The sequence below is a fragment of the Acyrthosiphon pisum genome, chromosome A1 (genome assembly GCF_005508785.2).
Source record: "Acyrthosiphon pisum isolate AL4f chromosome A1, pea_aphid_22Mar2018_4r6ur, whole genome shotgun sequence".
Taxonomy (NCBI): Eukaryota; Metazoa; Arthropoda; class Insecta; order Hemiptera; family Aphididae; genus Acyrthosiphon; species Acyrthosiphon pisum.
Window position 1 is genome coordinate 31447021 of NC_042494.1, and position 8819 is coordinate 31455839.

An 8819-nucleotide genomic window follows, 5' to 3' on the forward strand; every position below is an offset into this window, starting at 1 on the left:
ATGCAGCACTACCTATATACTATAGGCGTACCTGCGGACGTCGTATATATACCACGTGTGAGCTAGTCTGTTCGTCGTCGTGGGAATTTCAATTTAACCGTCTATATATTATATTATATACAGTAAGGTAATAGGTATACCTATAATATAATATGTACATAATATTATTATAATATGGTTCGGTGAACGCGACGCCGGGGCAACAGCGAAACGTTACGAGTTTTCACTTTTCTTTTACGACGGCCACGTGTTAAAAGCGGCATCACATTCACGCTCATTCATAAATACATAATGCTATGCACATCATACGAATATAGGATAATATACTTATTATATTATAAGTAAACCAGCGGCGGCGATATCCACTGCAAAGGTCTCGCGAGTGGTCGACATCGTGATGATATCCCCTCGCGTTATGATAGAGTACCTATATAGGTACATTGCGATTAAAACGTTATTTCTCGACTCGTCTGTGCATAAAATATCACAATATCAATACATCGTTTATATGGTGAGTACCTATATTTCACATAATTTTATCGATTTATGTGTGCTTAGTGCTGGCTCAGGTGACCATCTGCTTCAGGATCCCTTCGAGACTATCATGCATGAACATAATATTTTTCTTATAGTTTTGTCGAACATTCAACATTACACAAGTATAATATAATATGAAGTGCCTACTCAAATTTTAACCACCGTATATTATAGACACAGTGATTCGAAATTTCACCAAGCTTGCTCGCCCCCCTCCTTTTCCTCAATAAGTTATTCAAAACTCTGGTTTTTGTAATTTTTGAAAATATTGACGTATCAGAATTAAAATTCGCAAAAGTACTTTTTGAGTTACTGATAAGTCCATGATAATGATAGGTATGAAAAATATAGGGCTATGGTTATTTAAATGTTATCTATATGTTGGTGATTAATATTAATCTATCAACATTAATAATTTGTAAAAATGATCCAAGTGTAGCAAATACTAAATCCAATATTACATTTATTTTGAATTTTTGTAAGACCATTTTTAAGGACTATTATCCTTGGTATAAACATTTTGATAACTAAAAGACTAATCCTTTGAATTTTGAAGTGGGCACGTACGTCAATATTTTCAAAAATATTATCTACCAAATAATTTACAGTAAACAATGGGGAGGGATTCTCATCTCATTTGAAAACAGAAATGTGTATTGCCACAGGACAGTCCTTAAGTAGAACCAAAAAATTCAGCAAATTTGAAAATAAGATGTTCTAATATATTTAAAAATTCCAAAAATTAGATAATGAATAACTGCATTATCAAAAGAAACAATGGGGCTGAGCCGCTGAGCAATCTTGATTATTCGCCCTGTATAAACACAAACATAATGCCTAGACGTCGTGAAATTCTCTCGGGTACATAATCCTCTCAATTTCAAAAACATTAAATCTTTTTTATAAGTTTATAATACTTCCGACGTATGTTTCAAAGTTCAAGAGATTGATCAGCGATTGTATATGACCACAGTCCACAGTCATTGACCAATTTACTAGAAAATATGTTATGAGGCGGATCGCTTTATCGGGAAGAAGAAATTTTTAGATGGACTTGTCTAAATCTGGCAGTTTTAATAAAAACTGATCAAACATCGTGACGAAATTATAATTTTATCAAAACTCTGAATCAACAATTTAATTAGGAATTATAATATAACTACTTTTTATAGCGCAATACCGAGAAAGGTGTTCTTAAATTCCAATCAAACCACCTAACAAGCTGCTAAATCGTCTGATAGATTTAAGAAAATACGTTTCTAAATGAAACAAAATTAATTAGTTTTATTACTATAACATAACCAGCATTAACTGTATTATTTTTATTTTTTTAGTGACTAGCTTAATCTTTTTAACACACAACTCACTGTTCACATAATATATACCTAATAGCGTAAGCCATAAAACTAAACATTCATTTAATGACACTATGATTTTATTAAAAATAAAATTAGCCTCGTAGTTATTAGTACACATTGTTAAAATTTAAATTGTCTAAATCAAATAAGTACCTATAACTCCATTAGTCTTATGCACGGTTATCGACTCGTGCACTGTATTTTATTACATAAATATATTTTTTCATGTTCCTAGATAATACTTAATACTTATTACTTGCAACATAACAACTCAAGTGAAATTAAACTAGTGAAATAGATAGGTACATAGGTGTCGTAACGATTTTTGTTTATTAAAAGTATGAAGTATAATAGAAAATCCAAATAATATTTTTGGGATTCTAGCCAATAAATTATGATTTATAAGCTAGCGTAGACACCAAAGGTTGGTCAAAGTATACATTTATTTATTTAATCCGACACGTTACTATTTCCTGTATCCTGATCATATCATTGGTCGGTGATCCTCGTTGACATTTTGTATAGGTACCTATATACCTACCAATTAATTGTTATACACTATTATATTAAAGCTTAACCTGAATGTTCGCTTAAAATAATATATTTAACATTTTAAAACGCACTTGTGTACATTTTAATGGGCTAATTGGCTGACCAAATACAATTTAAGTATACAATTATTATGTATTAGGCATTTTCCCCTTCAACCTCAGTCCCTAGAATGTGAGTACGATTTGTAGACTGATCTTTCATTATTATTTTAATAATGTATATACCAACTAGTTATCACGATAATAATATAATAATTATATGGTATGATGTGATCATAATATACTATCTATGATAGTGATGTCAACATTTCTTGATTCTGTCGTTATATAACTGTACGTCTGTACACGAAACTAATATAATATTATGTCTTAGTATTAGATTAAAATATATTGCGCCTAATAATAATTATACAAATTTCAAATTACATGACTGAATTAAAATGTATTGTTGACAAACAAACCAAGATTGAATATTGTTCGTGAGTCAGTACATGACAATCAAGTTATTTTATTATTATTATTATTATTATTAGGTACTAATTTCAGATTACGTGATAACCAATTTATTAATAATATGACGTGTTATGCAGTGCAAAGCAAATAGTACATGTTATGGTCTATATCTTTGGTAGTTTTGAGGCTGACAAAAGATCCAAATCCAAATTAGTTTACAACCTACTCAATAAAGTTGTAAGAGTTGTTATACTCGGACAATATTAATTTGTCATAGCAATATAGCGTCGTCTATCAATAATACACAAACAAAAGTAATTAATTTGAATTGATCATATTTATATTTTCTAACGTTTTCGTCAAGATTATTTCTTGATAATATTAATAATCAGACCAGAGCATCTGTAAAGATCGTTTTCAAAAAAATATATTATGCTTTCGATAAAAAATACGTAGGTTTGTCATTTTTGTATTTAATAAATAAATGACTAATATTATTATAAATGCTATGAATATTTTAGACCTTTAAATTTTAGATCTAACAAGATGCTTTTTGCAGTTTTAGAAAAATATATTTCATTAACGTTAATGGTTTATGACTCGTGTTTATGACAACGGACTAACCGAAACGAAATCGCAAAGGATAATAATACTTATGAGTTGAAAGTGCAAATAACCAAAGTTGAAAATTGGCCTCTAGCGGCAAAAATATAAAAGAATAATGTTCTGATGGGTTATATTCAATCGGCCTGGCTTCAGAGAGAATAAAATAGCATAGTCAAGTTACACGAATCAATTACCTGGAACGAAGATTAAAATACAATTTCTAATTTGTTCCCTCGTTGTTTCGTGTATACCTATAGGTACTATATACACTTCACTTGAACTTTTGACCTACCGCCGGCCATGTCACTGGGATTTCTCAAACAATCTTGCACTTTCGATTAGTGCTGCAGCAGTTGTGTACGTTACCTAGGTACTATAATAATATAAAACCAGATGACTGCGTGTACAGAGTCTGCGACTGTGAATGTGTGTTGGTAGTGGGTACATAATAATCAAAGAAGTCGACGACGATCTCGGTAATATACATTTCCTGTGTGCAGCAACAAGATTAATGTTAAAAGCAATTACGAGTTCAACTTCATTGTTATTGTATTATTTAACAGCTAGCCGTGTTAATCCCGACCGGGATAATTTATGTATATATTATTTTATAAGCCTTGCCATACATTATACACATATATATATATATATAAGTCATAAGTGTGTATACAGACGTGCGCGCGTGCCCCTCTTAAAACCGTTGTACTGTATATATAGGTACGATATTATTATTATATGTGATATTATACGTAAGTACAATAAAAGCGCAAACAATACACTAGCGAGAATGCAAAACTTATTGGCGCGCCGTGTTTTCTCCGAATTTTCTCGATCGGACCTGCCTTATATTATTAAATAACTACATTTTTTTACTCGGTCAAATATTATCGCATATCATATTATTCGTATAGGTGTGAATTTACTGTTTAGGATGTCCTGCAGCAATGTCCGTCTGTTACCAAACCGTCTGTCAATCTGCTACCGTCAATATACCATCAAATATATAACACACATTTAATACGGCTATCGTTGCATACGTACGTACTATATAGGTAGGAAGTGTAGGTACGTGTGCACTGTAAAATAATATAAATTTAATGACGTTACTTAGTTTCACTTGTATTATATTAATTGTATATTCAATTATCTTTACCTACGTGTCGAAACTAATTGTTTAAAATGAAGTTTAAATTTAAAAGAAAAATGACTTAACTTCGGTCCCGACCAGACTGGATTTTGCAGTTTTCTTTTTTTGTGAAAATGTAGTAAGTATTCAATTCCTGTGATTTCCTGACCAGCTTTTGGTGATTTTTGTTGCACCTATATAGACGGAAAAGTCGATTTTCCCACAGGTAGAACATATAACGAACGTAAATTAATGCCCGTTTACCTATTTACCTTGATCGTTTCATCGACCACGCGACGATGTAGACGTGTAAGTACGCCCACTCACGTTTCAAAAACTCTGACCTTTCAATTATATCGATCTTTTTATCGATCTAATCAGATTGGCAATACTTTTTTCCATGCAGTCTATCATACTATAGGTAAATCATACTTAATTTCCCTTTGGGCAAACCACAATTTCCGTTTTACCATGTACGTACCAACTTCATGCGGTCATGGTCCGTATTTCACGAGCGTATACCTACGTATACTGTATATAGATGAAGAGTGATATAAGCCCGGTAAAATATTAGCCTCTTTGAAACCGAACACAACTTACAAAACCTATAAATCTTTTCATGGATATATCTCTAACTAGCTTCGAAAATATTGTATATTATTGTGAAAGTATCTATATGTAACTATACTGCTCATCGTGGCCGGAACTACAAGCATTTATGCAATGGTGTCCGCATAGAATATGTATGATGACCAATTTTTTGAATTAACTATGACTCGGACATCTATAAATTCGAAGACGGTCATGTTGCATTTATTTTCATACAAAAGATTCAATACTTTAGAACAATTATTGTAGGTATGTAAGTATATATAGCCAGTATAGGTTGGAAGAGCCAGTGACATAACTGGGTAAAAATCTAGAAGGATAAAATAATTTATTCACCAAAATCAAAACCATAACCAAATTGTTGTTTTTATAAAAGTTTTAAAACTCGTTTTATGAATTGGATACAAATCGAATGTATACCTGTATTATCATTAAATAATAATTAATATTAAGTACTAAATAAAAACCTTAAGGGTTCATAAAAACAGGTGCTCTAACGTCTTGTTTGATAAATGAAATTTGACGATAATCACATCAATCCTGATAAATCACAATTCATGAAATAATATTATTAGGTTATTTTTGTTATCTAGATAATGCAGTAACGCTGATAAATTCTCAATATATTGTGTGCTAGAAATTTTTTTTGACCACACGAACACTATTTATTCACATATAATACGTAATAATATCATCACATCATATAATTACAATAATAATTATTCATGCCCTTATTGGTTTTTTCGGTTCCAGTTTGAGTTTTCGAAACCGTATTTTTGCGGTTCTGATTTCGGTCAGGTATTTCACTCACGCCATCACTATATACCTGTATTATGCATATTCAAATATTGATCGCGATATGCAACTGCAGCGTTCATGGGGAGGGGGGGGGGTAAACATACAACCGACGATGCGTACATAATTCTCTAATTTCAAAGCGGCACCGTCACCATCTCGTATAATATAATATAGTGTTACATAGGATTGCGCTTCTGTTTACAGTGCGCACGTACGGACGTAGGTAGGTATAGTACGCACTGAATAAGAGAAATGTACCCAAATATTGTTTTAATTACGACATGAAATGATTCGTCGTTTAACGCAGTATTCGAATTTTGAACTATAAGCACACACGCGCGCACGCTCACGTCATGTGCTTACTGCAACATTTGCTGCGCACCAACCTCTATAGCATAATATTATTATTTACATGGAATAATAATAACGTTAAACATATATATTGTGTGCAGCGGCGGTGTAGTGCAGCATCGCCGGAGAGGACCATTCCGCGTTATCATCCGTATAATATATTTATATGTAATCCCCACACTCGCACGAAGCGCCGAGAAAGAGGCAGCTATAATAATGGTAATCATTATTGGTGGGCCTAATCTCCCGCCTCCACGCATCTGGACGGCTCGGTCAGATTATTATTTCCGATATGGCTGAGATAACCGCGGTCCGGTTGTTAGCCACCGAGCGCGTCATTAATATTGCGTTTCGGGTGTCCCGCGACGTCCAAATGAAATTTCAATTATTAATTATTATTATTATTGTAGTTGTTGTGTGGTGGTTGTTGTTGTTGTTGTTGTTGTTGTTGTTGCTGTTTTATACTGCAGATTAAATCGGGTCAATGCGTTTTGTCGGAACCGTACTTATTTTGGCAGCGACGGCCGAGTACGCGACTATGAACAAAACTGCATTCCACAAAACGATGTTATGTATTTATGTGTGTGTGCATGTTATATAATCTGTGCAATGTGTTTTGATCTATAAGTATATATTAACAGTGGGCGTGAGGAAATCGTACCTGCAGTAGGGCTGTAACCAATGTAATTAATAATTATATAGACAACCGAAACATTCGCAGGATATTAACGTTGTTATATTATTTGAACATATAATGGCCCGCACGAATCAAGACCCAATAACAACATATTTTAGACTTCAGATTACAAATAACACTAAAAGCAATATTAATGCTAAAAAACAGGGGAAATCGCTCTATTGTAGGTGTCTAGAGGGTCCGTTGTAACGGATGGGTTAAATTTGAAATTAATAATATAAAATCATTGTATACAAAAAAGGATTCCAAGCGAAGACGATCTGCCAGTCTACAATATAACTCGGTATATTATTATATGACATTATTGTGATTAAAGTTATTAGCTTTACTATTGGACATTAGTACTATAGTAGTCTAAATTATTTGTAGTTATAATATTACAGTGACCTATTCTCAATGAAGGTATAGGTACCTGGTACACTCGACACCTACTATGCAGCTTAGAGACTTACTATAGTTTTTAAAAACTATAATATATTAATCTTTTGGTTGACGTACCAATATTATATTGATCACTGAATTATATTTTTAAAACTGTTTCATACAACAGAGTAATTGTGTACTAAACAAAATACAATATTGTAACGTCGATTACTGATTTTTATGTAACTCTTTAACATTGGACCATAAAATTATAGTGACTATATTATATTTTAATACATGGTGCGACATGCCCGATTACAATTTATAATATCTTTAGGGAATATTTAATAATGCATTGGTATAATATTACCGTAGACTTATCGTCTCGTTTGTACGGGCACGTTGTCGTCGCCGTCGTCTTCACGACGATAATGTAATCAAGCGCCGCAGAAAGAGCGTCGTCTGACACACGCGCACAATATCGGAGGCGTTGAAAAAAATTCCCATCCGATAATATTTTATTCGATTCTCCGTCCGTTCCGAATATTCGGTTTCGTGGATGGATTCGAACGAACAGACCGAACGAACGCGTAATTGTTATTTCTTTTTGACGAGACAGCAGCAGCAATGATAACTAAGTATATAATATAGCATTATAGCGCAGCACGACGAAATGTTATTATAAATTCCTACTGTGGATGTGGTAAATCGATTTGCCGTCTGCGGCAGGTGAGCGAAAATAGAAAAATTCCGTAGAACAGCGGTAAGATGAAAAAAAAAAAACTACCGTTGAAATAATACAGTAACGACTTTAAACTTTTTCCCTTAGACCATTTAAATAATTTATACGTTTATTATTTACCACGTTCGCATTCGAACGCGATGCGCGTGCACACGTGCATAATACGAACATATTATTATCATACCGTATAACGCATACGCACGTACACTATTTTAATAATAATTGTACGTATTGTCTGCGGGAACGATATGTCAGTAAAATAATTATTCTGAAGAGCCCGTAAACGTTTGCCGACTCGACGCGATTCAAACTTGAACCTGCCTCGCCGACGCCGCCGAGCAGATATATAATACAATAAATACTTCCGAAATTTCTCCGCAACTTCGACGTGCGTGCAAAAGTAGAGAGATGCGTAGTGCAAATATAATATTATGTTTATAATATTATAATAATATGTAGACGTGTTTTATACCTTAATACCGTTGAAAACTCAACATTATAATATTATACATGTTAGGTATAGTGTAAACTAATAATACCTTAATACGTAGTATAATGCACACAGTGCCGTAGACAGGAATTTTATATGGGGGGGGTTTATTGTAATAATAACATGTTATAGTAAATT